At 35.2% G+C, this 19,739-nt stretch overlaps 1 protein-coding gene and 1 long non-coding RNA gene across 2 annotated transcripts in view; both read left to right on the top strand.

Annotated features, from left to right (window-relative positions):
* LOC127836362 (uncharacterized) overlaps positions 1 to 19,739 on the top strand; it is a 501,905-nt gene that overhangs the window by 410,861 nt on the left and 71,305 nt on the right. The gene's annotated exons all lie outside the window — the stretch shown is intronic.
* The window catches only part of LOC127836352 (tyrosine-protein kinase SRK2-like), an 82,136-nt gene continuing 71,305 nt past the window's right edge, over positions 8,909 to 19,739 (top strand). The window contains exon 1 of the mRNA XM_052362940.1: positions 8,909 to 9,015. The gene's annotated coding sequence lies outside the window, so the exon portion shown is untranslated. The remainder of the gene's footprint in view (positions 9,016 to 19,739) is intronic.

The following is a 19,739-nucleotide window of genomic DNA, read 5'->3' on the forward strand; positions in this document are numbered from 1 at the left end:
CATTTGTTATATATCGGTTGCGACCTTACTGGATTGATAGATTTCTTTCAATGTAATAACTGATATTAGGAGACGAAAAAGAAGTAGCAGGAGTAGAAGAAGCAGTAGTGTACCTAGTAGTGGCAGCAGCAACAGTAACAGCAGCAGCGGTAGTATTAGAAGTAATCTAGTAGTAGTAAACTAGTAGTCGTAGTAGTAGTAGTAGTAGTAGTAGTAGTAGTAGTAGTAGTAGTAGTAGTAGTAGTAGTAGTAGTAGTAGTAGAAATAGTAGTAGTAGAAGTAGTAGTAGTAGTTGTAGTAGTAGTAGTAGTAGTAGAAGTAGTAGTAGTAGTAGTAGTAGTAGTAGTAGTAGTAGTAGTAGTAGTAGTAGTAGTAGTAGTAGTAGTAGTAGTAGTAGTAGTAGTAGTAGTAAATGTCGTAGTAGTAAATGTCGTAGTAGTAGTAGTTGTTGTTATAGTAGTAGAGTAGTAGAAGAAATAGAAGAAGTAGTAGTAGCTGAAGAAGTAGTAGTAGAAGCTGTTGCTGTTGTTGCTATTGTTGTTGTTGTTTATGGGCTATCAAGTTGTTATAGTCGCCGCTTCGTCTGTCAGTCCGTCCGTGCACAATATTTCTCAGCAACTAATGACCAGAATTCAATTAAATTTTATGGAAAGCTTCACTACCAAGAGGAGATGTGCATATTATCAGCGGGTTCTGGTCGGATGATATTTCACAGAGTAATGGCCCTTTGAAATTTTCCATTAACTGTACATATAGTGCAATTCTTGTCCGGGCTATTTCTCGAATTGGAAAATTATCACCTGAAAAACCGGACCCTCGTGTACTAGCAACTATCAAACAGTTAGGTATATCACAACAGGTCAGAGGCACCAGAGGGGGTCAAATTAAAAAGAGACGCTCCTTTGACTATAATGAAGGTGTGCATACATATAATCTTAGAACACTACCCCAACACATACCGAAAATAAACTCAAACGATCGAGTGAGATCCAATTTAATAATAAAAAGCAACATTGTTAACCACACAAATCTGCATAAAATTAAATTTGAACCGCGCAGAATTTGTAAAGGCCAGACTTTGATAAAACTATGCTGTTTCAACCCAAGATCAGTAAAAAAATAAGACAATTGCTTTTGCCGATTATATTCGTCAAACGACTTTGACATTATTGCTGTGACTGAGACCTGGCTTGGCGGTTCCACCGATAAAGCTTGCATTGCTGAGGATACAAAATAGAGCACGTGCCCCGGTGTGGACGCGGAGGAGGAGTAGCAGTTATTTACAAAACATCCTTCTGTCTTTGCTTGCTGGCATCAAGTCGTGATAAAACCTTCACTTCGTTTGAATTCATGGACTGCAACATCACCATTAAGAACTATAGCCTACGTCTAGGTGTGGTATACAGACCTCCTCCAACAAAACAGAATGGTTGTAAGACAAGTACATTCCTAGATTGCGAATGGCCTGCGTTTCTCGCTAACTATGCAACCCTGGAAAGTAATACTATTGTTGTGGGTGATGTTAATTTTCATCTGGATGTTCCGTCTAATCCAGAATCGGCTAGATTTACAAGTATTCTGGAATCATGTGGTATGCGGCAACATGTCACCGAAGCAACACATGTTGCGGGTCACATACTAGATGTATTGATCACTAGAGATACAGATACAACAGTCACAAATATAGAAGTATCTGATCCCGGACTCCCCGACAACAGTGGAAAAACATCACGTGACCATTTTGCAATTGTGTTTAACGCACGTGCTGCAAAACCGCCTCCAGTGAGGAAAACTGTAAGCTATAGAAAATTAAAGTCAATCGATGTAGATGAGTTAAAAAAAGACATACTAGCATCGGACACTCTAAAAAGTGAAAACACATCAGATGTGGATGAACTGGTTGAAATATATAACAATGGACTAGCATCCCTTCTTGACAAGCACGCCCCTTTGAAATCAAAATCCATTGTGTTAAGACCGTCGTGTCCATGGTTCACCGAGGAGCTGCATTGCGCAAAACATCTGAGACGAAAACTAGAACGGAAGTGGCGATCGTCTAAATTGTCTATATATCATGAAATCTACAGGAACCAATGTTCTGTCACTAACAAACTGCTCACGAATGCGAGAACTAGCTATTATTATCAGAAAGTAGATGATCGTGGCCGTAATCAGAAAAGCCTGACGAAAGTAACAAAACATTTAATGGGCGAACTGGATGAAGTTGTCCTCCCATCGAGTAAAGCTGCAAAGGTTCTCGCGCAAGAATTTTGTGACTTTTTTGTAAATAAAATCGAAGGTATACGAAATGAAATCACCTCTAACGCCAGTGCTGATATTCAGATGCCAGACAATATCGAAATAGAAATGCCTTTTAATGGAAACCAATTATCAGAGTTTTCACTCACGACCGAGAAAGAAGTCCGGAAAGTCATTCAACAGTCTGCAAACAAATCTTGCGAACTCGATCCGATCCCAACATGGCTGTTAAAAGAGTGTTTGAATGAACTACTTCCATTAATAACTAAACTAGTCAATGCATCACTACAAGCTGCATACGTGCCAACAACGTTTAAAAGTTCAAGAATACGACCACTTATCAAGAAACCGGGACTCGATCAAAATGAAATGAAAAACTATAGACCGGTATCAAATTTACCGTTTATTTCAAAAATTCTAGAAAAAGTCGTCGACAACCAACTGGAACGACATTTAAATAACCATAACCTGCACGAAGAGCGTCAGTCGGCTTACAGAAAATTCCACTCCACTGAGACGGCGCTACTGCGTGTACAGAGCGACATTCTTCAGTCTCTAGATCAGAACGAAGCCACTATTCTAGTTATGCTGGATTTATCAGCCGCATTCGATACGATCGACCATACCACTCTTCTAAACCGACTCGAACAGCAATTCAGAATAACAAACAAGCCATTAAGATGGATGAAGTCGTACTTGACCGACCGCTATCAAACTGTTTGCATTGATGGCGAGCTGTCCAAACCCGTACTTATGACCTATTCAGTGCCTCAAGGGTCCGTACTGGGACCCAAAAACTACAGCTTGTATACAAAACCAGTGGGGGCCATCTGTAGAAAGCATAATCTACAACATCACTTCTATGCCGATGACTCCCAGTTGTACATGTCATTTAAACCCAAGGATTCTGTTTCGCGCGAAGATGCGCTGCAACGAATTGAAGCGTGTGTGACTGATATAGTACTGTGGATGAATAACAACTTACTTAAAATTAATGCCGACAAAACAGAAGTGATTATCTTTGTACCAAAGCACATTAAAACTGAAAATTTCACCGTTAAAATCGGCACAGCTGTTATCAAACCAACAACAGCTGTTAGGAACCTTGGTGCCATTCTAGACTCTCATTTAGATATGGAAAAGCAGGTAAACTCTGTTTCCAGATCATGTTACAACCAGATCAGACAAAAAGGTCGAATTCGGAAATACCTGACTGTGGATGCAACAAAATCTCTGATAAACTCTTTGGTAACATCAAGACTTGATTACTGTAATTCCCTGTTATGTGGATCACCGAGTTATGCTCTGAACAGACTTCAAAGTGTTCAAATACCGCTGCTCGTGTAATCACCAGGACACCACGACAAGGTCACATTACACCGGTGCTTAGGGAACTCCACTGGCTTCCTGTACATGCAAGAGTGGAGTACAAAGTACTGATGCATGTGTTTAAAGCACTTCAAGGACAGTCACCAAGCTACATCAAGAGTATGCTTGAGATTTACACTCCACGCAGAGAACTCAGATCTCAGAATAACTCAGTCCTGCTAGTCGCGCCGAGAACCAGGACTGTGTCGTACGGAGGCCGTTCGTTCAGGTCTGCCGCTCCAACACTTTGGAACGCGCTACCAGCATCGCTCAGAGACATTAAAACATTACCAGCCTTTAAGAAAGCACTGAAAACCCACTATTTCGCAAACATTTACTTGCAATGATGATTATTTAAAAACTAATTCTGTGACAAGACTAAACAAAGCACCGATTTATGTTATACCAGTTTACGAGTAGTTTGTTATTTTAAACGTTTATTCTATGTTTAGCTTGGTATTAATTTCTTTTAAGCGCTTACAGGTATTTATTTTATAATTTGTTTTAATTCTTAAATACCATTTTTTATAATTGTTCTTAAATATGCTTGTCATTTATATCCTCGTAGTATGTAGGTTTCTATCTATTTTCAGTTTTATATGTGTCCATCTATCGCTGTTTATCATAGTTTTAAATTTCTTTGTTAATTTTACTGGTTGAACCATGCATTTGTATTGTACAGCACTTTTGAACGTGTGAATTCATGATAAAAGTGCTATATAAATATGGTAAATAATAATAATAATAATAATAATAATTTCTCAGCAACTAATGACCGGAATTCAATGAAACTTTATGGGAAGCTTCACTACAAAGAGGAGATGTGCATATTATCAGCGGGTTCTTTATCTGGAACGCTTTTATAGTTATTAAAGAATGTATTAAATTTCATAGAATTTGAGTATACACAGTTTATGACATTTTCCACAATAGGAAAATCTTTGGAAAACAATACATGGATGAAATAAGAAGGGAAAGTATCTATAACGACAATACAAAAAATAGCAGCAGTTACCTCCCTTCAAGTTGAAATGCACTTTTTAAATGATATTTAAAAAAAAAACACAATTTGATCTTTGGCTTCCTGCTGCAAGAGAAAAAAACTTCATTAAGGCAGGTGGTTATTTATTAAAGCATAATTAAGTGTATGTCAAATATAGAAAATATTTTAAAAGCCTTTTATAAACAAATATACATATAAGAATACAAATACCTCTGAAGCAAATGAATGACAGTAATTATTGGAAATTGTCATATCGTAAAAATATATAAGATCTCACATATGTTTTATCATAATCAGCTTCTATGGACATTTTCCAATGAAACATATGTTTCATCTTATGGTCATGATTTCAGATTAGCTCTATTTTGTTCTGTGCAAAAGCCGTATAAAGCAATATCCAAAGAAGGCCTCGAATATTCATATATGATATATTTTAAGTAACCCAACTTACAAAATACTGCAAAAATTAAAGAAACGAGAGCTTAATTTTGCCATCGGATTCTAAATGTTTCTGACATATTTTTTTCCAAACTTTGACAAAGTCGTATCGTTATCATTCCGTGTTTCACTAATGCGCATTACATTAAATTATTAAAATACCACTAAACATGTGTTTTAAACACACAATCTACGGCTTCAGACAATTAATAGTGAAAATTTTTGTAAACATCGTGTAAGATTTAGTCAGCAATCACACTCGTCATTAACGTCATCTTAATTAATATATTCTTTTTTCGAGAAAGGGTGACTTCTTTTTTCGCGAGAATGCATATGGGCTGTGTTCTGTGGAAAGGGGGTTAAATGCCTGTGCGTGAAGTGTCGTCCCAGATTAGCCTGTGCAGGACCGACACTTTCCGCCTAAACTAGATTTTTGCTAAGAAGGTTTTTCTTTAAACAGAAAATATCATAAAAGCGGAAAGTGTCGTCCCTGATAAGCCAGTGTGGACTGCACAGGCAAATCTGGGATGACATTTTACGCACATGCATTAAGCCCCCTATTCACAGAGCACGGCCCATATTCGTTCAGGTACGTTAATAAAAGTTCACAGACTACATAAACTCGCTATAGTTTCAAATAAACTTATTGTTCCACAAGCTTGAGATAGGCATTCACGTGTCATAGATTTATCTGACTTCTAACCTTATGTCTGTGATTTGCGAAACCCATGCTTAAAAAGACATCATTATTAATACATCACATTCAATTCGGTTAGCAGACTCTCGGATGAAATATTGAAAATACGAGGATATCCCCTAATAGCACAATTGTACCATAAATATATCTGAATGACACAACCTCAAAAATTGTCAATATGTCAAAATCACATATAAAACAATAAACTCCATTGGCAAGGTTTACAAAATGCCACGTCGCAGACCCATCATTCATGGGAACACATCTGAATGCTTAACTGTTGTATCTTCTATATATTTCTTTTTTACATGAAACCGTTTTACTCTCATTCTACGCAATATCTTATGGGAATTAGGAGCTATTTCGTTGTGTCCGGTTGAGAAAACTTAGATACTTGATCGCTTCTCTGTCAAGAATAAATGACTTCTGTCGAAAAGAAAATGGAAATTGTAGGCAATTTTGCTATCAATACCATGTGATGTGTTTGTTTTTTCTCCATAGTGAAGACAGGTCAATATAAGTTTTGGTGTCCCTTAATAGAGAGGCTTTCTCTGAGAAAACCTGGTTTAATAAATTTGTCATCCCATATTAGCCTGTGCAGTCCCCACAGTCTGATGAGGGACGAAACCGTCCGCTTATACTGGATTTTCAGGGGCGATACACTACGAACATGGATTAAGCCCCGTTTCCCAAGATTGCTACTCATTTGATAAATGTATCTACCACTCATGGACGTTAATAATAATTCAATTACATGTAATCACTGCACGCATACCGAGCTGAAGAACGTGCCCCTGACGTCAGTGTTTATGTTTGCCACAGTTTATAGTACATTTACGTACAATTAATGTTAAAGGGCAATGACTCAGTAAATAGTTGAGAAAAGTAATGGTTCTTAAAATCCCGCATGGCCTGACATCGTACAATGCGGATTTTCTTAAAAGCCATTCACGTATAGCTGAGTAGTGCTTCTCAAAATAAGTGATGCGGACGGACGGACGGACGGACGGGCGGGCGAAGCGTTAACTGTATACCAACCGACGTGCGGGATCGTATTATGGTTAAATATACCTACCTTCCATATGGACGCGTGGACTAAAAACAACCAGATTTTCACGCCCTGCTCGATCTGTAATGTGAGTTTTGGTCTCTGTAATAGCATTAAGAATTTCACCCGCCAAAGAAATGCATTTGTAATATAGCCCGTCTCATGGAGTGATTGATAGGCGCGTGTCAAGCGACAACGTTCCACAGACTTTCATTCCCGGCGCTTAGCGGAGCCAATATGCATAGAAATGGATCGGGACAGGGCTTTTGTGAGGGTCTCAATGGCGTCTATGTTTGGCCGAAATGAACACGTTCGGTGCCTTATTTGAATAACAAATAGGTATAAAGTACTTACCGGGTCGACAGGCGAGCGATATCGGGAGTTGCTTTGAACGCTAGTATTTGTATGCGTGGAGGCCGCCAATTAATTAATGTTTGTACTGATGAAGACGATACCTACCGTTGACACAATAATCTACCGTTACATGTAGAACTTACAAGTTCCAGAAAAGTGGTTGGAATAAATGGAATATAGTATTTATAACATATAAAAAATATACAGTTAATTAATGGATGATAAAAGGACACATATACGCCATAACCTAAGTCAACCAATGAAGTTCTTTATTCAAATAGGTTTAATGCTTTTTATAAAAAACACAAACATAACAATGACAAAAATTATTAAATCATTTTTCATTTTCTTAAGGTGTTCATCATTTTGTCCATTCGTATTTATCCATCGCTGTTTTCGATTCGTGTAAGGGATTTACAGCAGGCCACTGAGTATTACAGAATACAAACAGCTATAAATATCCATTTTATACTTTGATATAATTATATATTGTCACAAAGATTTTCATTTAAAAGATGTAGTTTCAGACTAATAAACTATGGTGTGTTAAGATACCGATATTTTCAAACTTTCGGAAACTTTAAAGAATTTTGTGAACAGATTTTCGTATTTTTTTTTAGCAATGGCATTAATTAAACATATTTACTAACAAATCTATTAAGTTATTCAATAGTCTTAACTAATTATAAAGCTAGACAAAGCTGAGTAAACAAGTATTCCCTTCCGGGGATTCGCACCCGGGACCCCTGGAAGCAAATGAGTCGCGTTCTGAGAAAACAGGGCATAACGCATGTGCGTAAAGTGTCGTCCCAGATTAGCCTGTGCAATCGGCACAGGCTAATCAGGAACGACACTTTCCGCTTTTATGACATTTTTCGTTTAAATGAAGTCTCTTCTTAGCAAAAATCCAATTTAGGCGGAAAGTGTCGTCCCTGATTAGCCTGTGCGCACAGTTTTCTCAGAACGCGACTCTAATGTTATTGCGCTATCACAGCGCCGCGCAGGCTGTAGTTTTCTATGAACACTATGTTCGTACTTCAAGTATTTGTTTAAAATTTACCGACTTCGAATGATGATTATTGCGAACGCTCATGAGAACTACGTCGTCCTTTCGACGCTGCGCAACGTAAATACGCGTTGATTTTGAGAATGTATTGGGCTTTACATGTTTAAGACCTCAGAATATGCTAACAGAGCTGTGAAAAGAAAACGGCTGCTCGAACGCGTCTAGAGATTTATTTATTTAATATATGCATTATTACAGGAACATATACAAAAAGTATAGGTCCCTAATTATTATATGCATTCTGAGATTTATTAAAAATAATTTTTGTTAATATTATATTATCATAGAACAGAAGAATAAAGAAAATCGGTGGGGCAAACCAGGGACCTATACATTTGTTTGTATAGGTCCCTGGGCAAACTAATAATACGGTGTGTATTATTCTTTACAGCAAGGTCAAAGACCTATAAAATGCATGTATTTTATAGGTCTTTGATGGTAAATGAAAGATAGCATGCTGAATTAAACTTTTAATGTCAATATAACTATTGTGTTTGCAGGATTGACGATGGGCAGCTAAACATGAGGTATTTCGCCGCATTCACGTCCATTCCTGGCAACATGAGTAATTTCAAATCGGACAAAAGGCGCTCATTTCCATTTTATACAGGTAAGTTCGGGCCTCAGAGGAATTCCGTAAATGACGTCACTGGGCTTTCCGCGCGCACCTGGTGACATTGACCTTAATTTAGAAAATCTACACGAGGATAGCTCTTCCAAACGACGATTGTTTACCTTATGAATGAGTGCTAATGGATAAAATTTTGCATTGGTTTGAACAGGTAAATCATTTATATATGAAATTCTTATGTGAAAAAAGAATGACACTTTCGTACAACATTTGCATTTGTCTTGATTGCGTTTACGAAGAAGTAGTTTAGCGTAAAAGTGATATGTCAAATTCAATATGGCCGCCACCATTTCCTGTCCAAGCGATAGACTTCAAAATGTTTGTTTTTTCTTGTTGATGCCATTACTGACATGTCATTGACAGGCTTGACCCACACAAATTGAAATATGATTATTAAAATTTCGTCATTTAAATCATGATTCGTACCTAAAAATGTGTACAGGTGTAAAATGTAGATATCTAATTGTTTACATTTTTACGGTTATGGCTTATGCACTGGTAAGTCTATTCAGTAAGATTAACAGTTACAGTCTTCACTCTAAATATTTGGAATTTTGAATAGCCTGAAGACATGTTTGATAGCCCAAAGAGATCAATATAAATTTTATGACTTTTTTGGCCACGAAAATCAGAAAATCTACTTCCATTAGTAAAAACAGATGCATGTGATTACAGTAATAAAGGGTATTCTGTTTCCTTTTGCAATGCATTTTATACAAAATGCACCAGATAATTATGCTGTTTATTGTAACTTTATTATTACACATGTTCTCATTCAATGATTGCATAAATCAGTTTGACCGGTGTTTGGTTTTATTTTAAAGCAAATTGAATTATTATCATGTTTGAAAATATCCGAAGAACTTCAAAAATACATCAGCCTATTAAAATAACAGATTATTATCGTATAATTACTAGGACAATCGCCAGTGAATTTCTGAATTGTCGGCATGTGGCTTCAGAACAAAAGGCCACTGGGTGTGTAAATTGCCCAATCTACCAAATGACAATGTCTGCTTCTTTAATTATATCCCGATGTTTTGATAAGCATGTGTCAACCGTGAAAAGTATTGTATATTTGTAAACAGTTTACAAGTAGCAAAGTAGGTCACGTAGCAGAATGAGATAACAGAATAAACGAAAGTACTACAATTATTAATAATTAGTTGAAAAAACGTCTTCTTCTCTTCTTCTTCTTCTTAAAACACATGAAAATCTAACTGTAATAAGGATCAATTTGTTTTTAACCCAATCCGTACAATATCCCTTACAGACTATTTTATTTTTATTGAAAAATTACTTCATCCATTTTTACATGAATTATAAATACATTTTCAGAAAACCCTTCTAAAATTAAATACGCTTCTAGATTGGCCATTATTCTAAAACATTACGAAGGTCCCGATGTGCGAACATCCCGGAACGTGATCTACGCATGTTCAGTTTGAATAACCTCATCTCGATTAGGCATCAATTGCATCATTACTTTAAATAGCAACATACCCGGATGTTGAAAAATGGCGGCCGCATGTGTTCATGCAATTCTTTAAAACATATAACGTCATTTTAGGCATTTAAATAGCGAATTTATTTGTGCCTCTTAAAAAACGCGTATAAATCAGGTTATTGATATGACGCTCAAATATTTAATCGACCGGTCGGGCTATTTTATAAGCATTTAGGATCAACCGACCGGCCCAAGAATCGACTCGGGCTTCGGGCTTATAGGCTAATTCAAAGACTGCAGTTATCTTTTTATAATAGTTTTATTTAAGTGGACGCCCGTTTGCTTGAAGGGAGTTTAAATTCTGGGAAGATAATGGTTGTCCAAAGTAAGTAGCCCGTCCCACAATTATTTGAATGTCAGATCATTAAAATAAGAAATGTTTCAGTTTGCAAAAAACATAGCAGGTTTAACAAATGTCTTTTTTTTTCCATGTTCCACTCTTCAAAATTCACTTCCAAGTTTGCCCATTCATGTAAAAATACAACAGGTCTAACACAAATTTCTAATATTATATAACAATCAGAAAGAAACCAAGCACAAATTTTCTTCATTTCAATCTTTTTCCAGGGTTCGCACAGGGCTTGAAAAGTGCTTGAAAACGAGTCCTAGGCTTGAAAAGCCCTTGAACAAAGGTTGGCCTTGAAAAAGTGCTTGAAAAGTGCTTATTTCATGTAAAAAAGCCTTGAAAATGTTTATTTCTGCTCAAAATTACATGTATCATCGCTTTAATCATAATCTTAAATCGTTCTTAAGGGAAATATTACGAAAAAGTATCATAAATTCCTTCGCGCAAAAAGTTGAGTACGAAATATATAAGTTTCGTACACTATTGAGTACGAAACATTATGTGTACACGTCACAGATTATGTGTACTACGTCAGAGGTTCTCCATTGTGATCAATTTTCGCGAGTGAAAACGCAGCAATGGGGAAGTGTCATTTCAAACCAGGGTGGTTAACTGAATATTCCTGGGTACAGAAAACAAATGACATTCAAAAAGCACATTGTCGGGTCTGTATGAAGACCGTTGATGTCAGGGGATGGGGAAAAGCGCTTTGAAAAGCCACGAGAAAGGGGAAACCCACAAAGAAAACATGAAATTGAGAAGCAATGTGTTTGTTTGTAATAACTTTAAAAAGTAAATAGATACATTCAGTACACCAGTTTAGAATCGCCCGGCAAAAACGTTTATTCTTTTTACCACAATATTTTTTTCGGGATTTAGTGTCAATGTGAGAAGATGTAAAAATAAAGGGTAATATTTATTTTGTATGATAACAGGTTAGGTCAGACGGCATATGCAGTTTTTTGTCATAAATAGCCAATTAAAGTTTAACCTTAGGAAAATTATTAAAAATCATTCAGCTTACAGAATTAGTATTTCAAAACATTGTCATAGCATTTGTTTTCAATCAGCAAAAAGTTTATTTGAAAATAATAAAGCCTTCTATACCCATATGCACATTTCAAAACATAACTCATTCAATCAGTTCCGGTTAACTTTTTGCTGCATTTTTCCACCCTGTAATCTATTTACAAAAGATTTCTTGCTAAAACTTTGTTAATTTATTCCTTTACCTAATGTATACCTTAGACACTTATCATTTTGTTTTTATTGGGGCATTATGGAAAATTAAATACAAATTAATCGGAACTGCTGATTATCGGGAACTGGTTGACAAACTGTATGTGAGACTCATTGAGTTAAGGATGGATAACATGTATGTAATAACTAGAAATAACATGTATGAGTTATTGTGGAATAAGTTTAATTTGTTTGAGCAAATAAATGATATTAACTGTGTTAAACTTGCTTGAAAATGCACTTTTTTAAGGAAACTAACGTACGGTTCTCGGCCTTGAAAATGAAAATTGGGCCTTGAAAAGTCCTTGAAAAGTGCTTGAATTTAGGTTTGAGAATTCTGTTTGAACCATGCTTTCACTCTGCATAGAATATTTTATAAAATCAAGAAGTGTTTATTTGCAACCATTTTGTGTTTTGGATAACGTTATAAAATGTTATCCTATCCAATGATCGTGTTGAATTCCTTCAAAAGTAATTATTATAAGCATTTCGCCCAAGAAAATACAAATGGTCTTTTGCTTGCAATTAAGCTTTAAAAAATTGCTCAGTTGAAATGAATACCATGTTTTTTTTAAGATTTAATTAGCTCACCTGATTGCTCAGGTGAGCTTTTGTGACCGGTCTTTGTCCGTCGTCGGTCCGTCTGTCGTGCACATTTTGTTTGTAAACACTCTAGAGGCCACAATTCTTGTCCAATCTTCATGAAACTTGGTCAGAAGCTTTGTCCCCATGAAATCTCGGTCGAGTTCGAAACTGGGTCGTGCCCGGTCGAAAACTAGGTCACTAGGTCAAAAAAAAGAAAAAACTTGTAAACACTGTAGAAGTCACATTTCATGCCCAATCTTAATGTAACTTTGTCAAAATGTTTGTCTTAATTATATATTGGTTGAGTTCAAAATTGGTTCTGGTCCGTTGAAAAACATTGCGGCCAGTGGGCGGGGCAGTTTTCCTTTTTTGGCTATAGAGAAACCTTGTAAACACTCTACAAGTCACAATTTTTGCCCTATCATCATGAAAGGTGGTCAAAACATTGGTTTTATTGATATCTCGGACAAGTTCGAAAATGGTCCAGATCGTTGAAAAAACATGGCCGCCAGTGGGCGGGGCATTTTTCTCTATATGTACATTTTGTATATAGTGAAAACATGTGAACACTCTAGAAGTCACATTTTTGGCCCAATTTTCATGAAATTTGGTCAGAACATTTGTTTCCTTGATATGAGAGTTGAGTTTGAAAATGGTTCCAGTCAGTTGAAAAACATGGCTGCCTGGGGGGGCAGTTTTCCTTATATGGCTATAGAAAAACCTTGTAGACACTCTAGAAGTCACAATTTTTGCCCAATCATCATGAAAGTTGGTCAAAACATTGGTTTTATTGATATCTCAGACGAGTTCGAAAATGGTTCAGATAGGTGAAAAAACATTGGCGCCAGTGGGCTGGGCATTTTTCTCTATATGTATGTAGTGAAAACATGTGAACACTCTAGAAGTCACATTTTTGGCCCATTTTTCATGAAATTTGGTCAGAACATTTGTTTCCTTGATATGAGTGTTGAGTTTGAAAATGGTTCCAGTCAGTTTAATAACATGGCTGCCAGGGGGGGGGGGGCAGTTTTCTTATATTTATATAGTAAATAAAGCTTTGAAAACTCTAGAAGTGACATTTTTTGCCCAATCATCATGAAACTTGGTGAAAAGATTGGTTTTGTATATATCACATAATTAATGCCATAATTATTGCCCTTTTATTGTCCAAATTTTCATTATATTGTACAAAATCCTTGTTAACACTCTTGAGGTCACAATTTTGTTTCAGATTTTATGAATCATGGTCATAATATTTATTTTTGTAAGCAAAGTTTGATGTTTGGTAAGGGGGTCTACTCAAAATATAGGTCACCAGGTCAAATCTTACAAAAACAAAATCACTCCATATGCCAGAGTTTTGGTTCAATAATGATGAAACTTGACCAGGTTGTTTGTCTGGACAATATCTAGGTCAAGTTTGACGTTTGGTAAAGATTTAATGAACCGACTCCTCTCAGGTGAGCAAACTAGGGCCATCTTGGCCCTCTTGTCTTCTAAGTGATTGATAACAATAGTTTGAACTCTTATTGCTATTTCAATTAGGTATCCAACTTCCACTTAGTTTTTCCAATTTTCAGTATGAATTTACGTGAATGTCTCAATGATAAATTTGATGAACTGTTGGAAATTGCTTGTAAAAGTTTGGTCTTGTTGAAATTGTTTGAGTCTAAAATTAAAAGGGATACAGCCAAACTGCGTAGTAATTTCAAAATGCAAATTTGAAAGACTTGTTATCAATATATTAATTCCGTTGTAAGGAGTAATAAAGTTACTCAACAGTAAGTCAACTTTGCAAAAACTATGCTATTGGAAAAGCAGCTTATTACACACAAGGTATTATAGTAATTTTATTATTCATCCCCCAACACAGGAAAATTATGCTTAAATTGAAATCACTGCATATATAAATATATTGTGAAAGAATTTGCAAAATTAATTTTGTATTAAAAGACTCTTGAATGAAGATGGAAATCTATTTAATTGAACAGATAATGGTCAATATGGAAAAGCCTTACATTGCCATCCTGTGTCTGTTTTGATATCTCATTCATTCATTTGTTGAATTTCCTTGTTGTCTTGGGCATGAAACCACAGAATCTATGCTCTTCCAATGATTAACAAGAAGAAAGTTTTGCAAGCCTAATGAATTCCCCTATGGTCAGTCAAAATGCATAGCCAATTAAAGCAAAAGTGTGTGTGTTTTTGAGATGACTTGATTACAACAGTAAAATTATACAAGGTCTTGTTAAAATTACTAGACTGCTCGCCTTTTGAAAGTTGACAAATTCTTGTAATGTTTCCTTTGATTTTGGCTGTGGCAGTTTCTTCTGACAATGAGCCTTATTTAGGGGACAGTGTCTCTACATATAACAAATTCAAACAAAACCCCCTGCGAAAACACAAAAGTTCTATAATAATTTTTGGAATACTTGCCTTCTTGTCTGGAAAAAAATCTGTTCATGTACTGATTATTAGTTTCTTGTTGTTATTGACTGACCAGTTGTTTTGAACTTTAGCCAGTAATACATTTATAAAAGTTATAAGTTATCCACATGTTGTTACTAGTAATGGCTTTAGGACTTTGGTAGAGACAGTACAAGTTTTTAGCTGATAAACTTTAGTTGATGTCTATTAGTTGTATTCCAGTTTTCATGTCTTTTTTACTTTGATAAAATTTCAGTTTGTTTGACATTAATTATATCCCAATTTTGTGAATGAAATAAATCGGTCAAGTCAATATATCAACTTGCCAATTGATAACGTGATATGCAGATCATTTTTACTCAGCTACACATAGAAGGCATTTGTACATTCAGTAGTTAAATATACCTTTAGAAAATGATGGTGTAAAGTTATCAATTTGAAGAAATTTGAGAACTACAAAATACATTGAGGTTTACTGTTGACCTAAATTTAAAGTTTTATATGTGAAGTTTTTTTCCATGAATATAAAGCAGCTTAATTATTAGTCTTAAGTTAGACTGTATTTTTATTTTTTGCAAACAGTAATTTTGTGTGGTAATTGCATACCTTTAATGTTTTGTTTTGCAATCACATTTGAAAGTGGGCATTATATGGAAATGTATGCTTTTTTCCCAATTGAATTTAAACCAAAAACTCATGTGCACACACAAATGAAATACAAACAAACTTTTAATAGACCTGTTTTACCTGGATTTACTGCCTCCTAGTGAATTTCCTAAAATTCCAGAGGCTAATTAGATTTGTTAATCTCTAAGAACCTATGCCTGTTTCTACAAGTCAATAATAATTTGTGTGCAGAGAAGGCTGTGGTCTTGTACTGTGTGGTTTCATTTTTTAATGGACTCCAACCATTACATATTAGATGGATGGCAAAGATAATGCAATGTGTGCTTCAAGTTGGTTTTCCAAGACCATTGTGATTTCAAATGCACATTGACTTCTGGGTGCATCTTGCTCAAACTTTCACAGTTAAATGACAAAAATGTGTAGATAATCATTAAAAAAGAAATTATAATGCCCACAACTATTATTTGGCAGAATTAATTATGACCCTTTCTCTGTTTGTTTTTGTTGTGACATATTGTCCCAATATTTTTTTCCGCAGCTGTTCTTTAACTACAGGGTGGATCTCTTTGAAACTCTCATAGTTGTGTGACCTTAATTTGTACATTATAATCTGAAAGGAATTTTGAAAAGGAAATTTTTGGATAGAATGATGTCCCTTTGTTTTTTTTGTCCACTAAAAAATATATACTTGTAGGAGATTTGTCCATGTCTATGTATGTGTGGTGTGTGCATCACTCTCTGTGACACATTTCTAGTTTTACACTGAAAAAAAACACTAAGTTTGGGCATTGAGTGTAAAACTTAAACATCTGAGTATTATACTTTAATTGTACTATTTCCAAATAATAAAATTGCATCAATTATTTTGTGTGAAAGAGTTTAAACAAAAAACACAAGTAATGCATTTTTCTGCCTATCTCACGGGTCCGATAGTCGGACCCATTCCCAAAGCCTAATATGCATATTTTTTCCAATTCCCCCCCAAAAATTCCCAATTTAAATTTTTTTTTTTTTTTTTTTTTTTTATAAGAAAGAAGTGGCTTATGACTTATGATTATTAGACTCTATATCTCAATTTTATTTTGTAAACAACCTACAAAATATATAACCATAATTTATAAGAATTTTATCCAAAATGACCGGAAAACTCCCTGCCCAAATATTGCTTTTGTCGATGAAAGTTGTTCCCAATTTGGAAGATTTCGCGACTCAAAAAATCCCAATTTTGCTAGGTACTTTTTCCCAAAATAGACAGAAAAAGGTCTGCAAGTGGGAAGTATTTGCATTATAATATGTGTTCAACGGCAGAAACATCACTATGCATTTAATGTGTAGACAACTAAATTAAAAAAAGAAACATGCATGATCTGTTTTAGAGAGTGGTTGTCTGATGTCGTGGGCAATCAGACATAAAGACTAAATGGAAGAATGTCTTGGAAAAAAAATGTAAAATTTTCATAAAACTGAACTCAGGGACCATTTCAACCCTTATACATTTAGAGTATTCACAATGGCAGCTGGAATTGTTATGACTCACTTGACATTTATGTCTGAACTATTAAATAAAATGTCATGATTTTCTATCATTATGTGGTTTTATTATGTTTATTTTTCATGTATAAATCTCTTTGTCACAAGTACTAAAAAACATAGATTTCTTCAGCTGCAAACCTTGGGAACAATTTAGGGAGATATAGTGTTTTTTTCAAATTCTCCACACACTAGATTTGAAGTACGGCAATCTTGGCGGCGTAGAAAGTTTGTCAAGTTTGTACGCTGAACACCTCACATACCTCATGCTCACACCATGTACATGTACAGTGCTCCAGCTAGGCCTTAATAGAAGGGCGCCGCGCCCTGCCCTTCCCGAACCTCCGCCCTGCCCCCCCGAACCTCTGCCCTGCCCCCCCCCCCCCCCCCCCTCAAAAAAAAAAAAACAATTTTTTTTTTACATATTATAATTCATAAATCTCTTATTACATTGTAATTAGTTTAATTCTCATTGTAGACATTATATTTGAATGGTTTAATAATAATGGGATTAATACAATTATTTATAACATATAAATGAACATGCAATAAAAAGCATTCCAGAAACACCTGTGCGCTCGAACGTGCTCTTTTTCAAAATACTGCGCGTCGAAAGTGCCCTTTTCACAAAATACTGCGCGTCGAAAGTGCCCTTTTGACAAAAAAGCCCCCCTGCCCTTTTCAAATCCTAGCTGGAGCACTGCATGTAGTTGGTTTGCAGTTCCAACAGTTACTGCAGTTGAAGTCATGAACTCTGAACAATACTTATATTCAATCATCCTAATCAGCATATATATCATGATATAAAATCTTTATAGAAAAATAGTTGATGTTTATAAATTATCAAATAATACTTAATCATACACTATACTTTGAGAATAATGTACAAATTAACCCTTTCCCACTCAGAGGCAATGTGCAAACAGCATAAAACCAGAACAGCCTGCAAGAAACTCACAGTCTATTCAGGTTTTATGCTGTTTGCTGCTCATTGGTATCTAAGGGCTGGAAATGAAACCTTTTAAACTTGAAGTTAGTGAGAAAGGTCTTTCATTAAGTGTAACTTTCTAAAGGACTTCACAATCATGTGTTAAAATATGTATCTAAGTAGCGAAGGGTTAAGGCTGTAAAATCAACCCCAAAAATCCCTGATCAGGTATCTTAATAAGAAAAAAACACACACAAACTAGTAATAGTATACCAATTATAGCAATGTCTTTTAAACACAGTTCAACAGTCAACTAGTATGAGTTTGTTTCATGATGGCCATTTACTAGTCTCAAGTTTCCTCCAACAATGTCTTCGCTAAAATGTATAGAAAGTGTGAAAAAAATGGCTGATAAAAAACTTTTTGCCAACTATGCTTCTTGCCATCTTTTGTCGCTGTTTTTGTCCATATAAAGATGCCTTGGTGTTGATGACATTCGCTAAGCTATCAGTCTGTTCATCAGGAAACTGTAGCCATTTTACAAAATTGCTTACAAAATCACTTTGATGGTAATCTGTAGCCACATTTACTGTGTGACAAACCTTTGCTATTTTGGAGAGTGCATTTTGTATGTGATTATAATATATTTGGGCTTTTTGTGGTGACTCTTTTTTTAAGAGCAACCAGTTTATAACTTGCTGCAATTGTTTGTAGTGTAGTTAAAAGCAGGTTTAGATAAAATCAAGTTGTCATTATTGAAGAAGAAAACAAAGCCATGTTTATAATCATCATGATCTCTTTATACATATACCAGGGTTGTTTTTGGCCCGATTTTATAGCCGAAATGTTCCCAATCCCAAAAAGTATCCTTTTTTCCCAAAATGTGGCAAAAATCCCCAATTGCAAAAAAAAAAAAAAAAAAATTTTTTTTTTTTTTTTTTTTTTAGAAAGAAGTCTTATGTGTATTTTATCTCAATTTTAATTCAATTACATCTTACAAAGTATTATACGATTTTTTTCTAATAATTTGAATGATTATAAAGAGTTAAATCAAATTGAGTATTTCCCTAATCAGTGGACTTTTCATGTGGAAAAAGGCTAATGAATTTATTTTCCCAATTTCATGAAAATGCCGATAAAATTCCCAATTCCAAAGCCATGGGCTATCTTCCCAAAAAGTGGGAAAAAAACGTGTATACTTCTCCATGCAAAATTTGGAACCTCTCCTCTCCCTAACCAGACATTTATAGCAGAGTTTGGTTTTTCATCAATGAAAATAAACACACTTCAGAAATTTGGCAAGAACCAGACAACTCACTGTGGGGTATTGGAATTGCAACCAGTTTTACATTTATTTAATTAGCTTGAAAATAGAAAAAAAGAGTTTTAAATTGCCCTGTGGAGTTAATGCTTGTAGTTTTGTTTTCTTTTTAACAAGGTTTAATTCCGAAACATGGGGTTTTTAGTTAAGTTTTTTGAAGGCTTAATAATTTACCAAAGGGTTGATTGTTTTTGGATTTTTTTAGATTTTGTTTCTTAACACGGAATTTCAAGAAAAATCATAAAAATTCATGTATACAAATAACTGAGCATGGTAAATGCTAACAATAATGTTGACTTCTATCAATGTCAAATGCACCTAAAAGAGCTTCATGCACATTGCGTTTCTGGCGCTGGTACATATCA

The sequence above is a fragment of the Dreissena polymorpha genome, chromosome 6 (assembly GCF_020536995.1).
Source record: "Dreissena polymorpha isolate Duluth1 chromosome 6, UMN_Dpol_1.0, whole genome shotgun sequence".
Lineage (NCBI taxonomy): Eukaryota > Metazoa > Mollusca > Bivalvia > Myida > Dreissenidae > Dreissena > Dreissena polymorpha.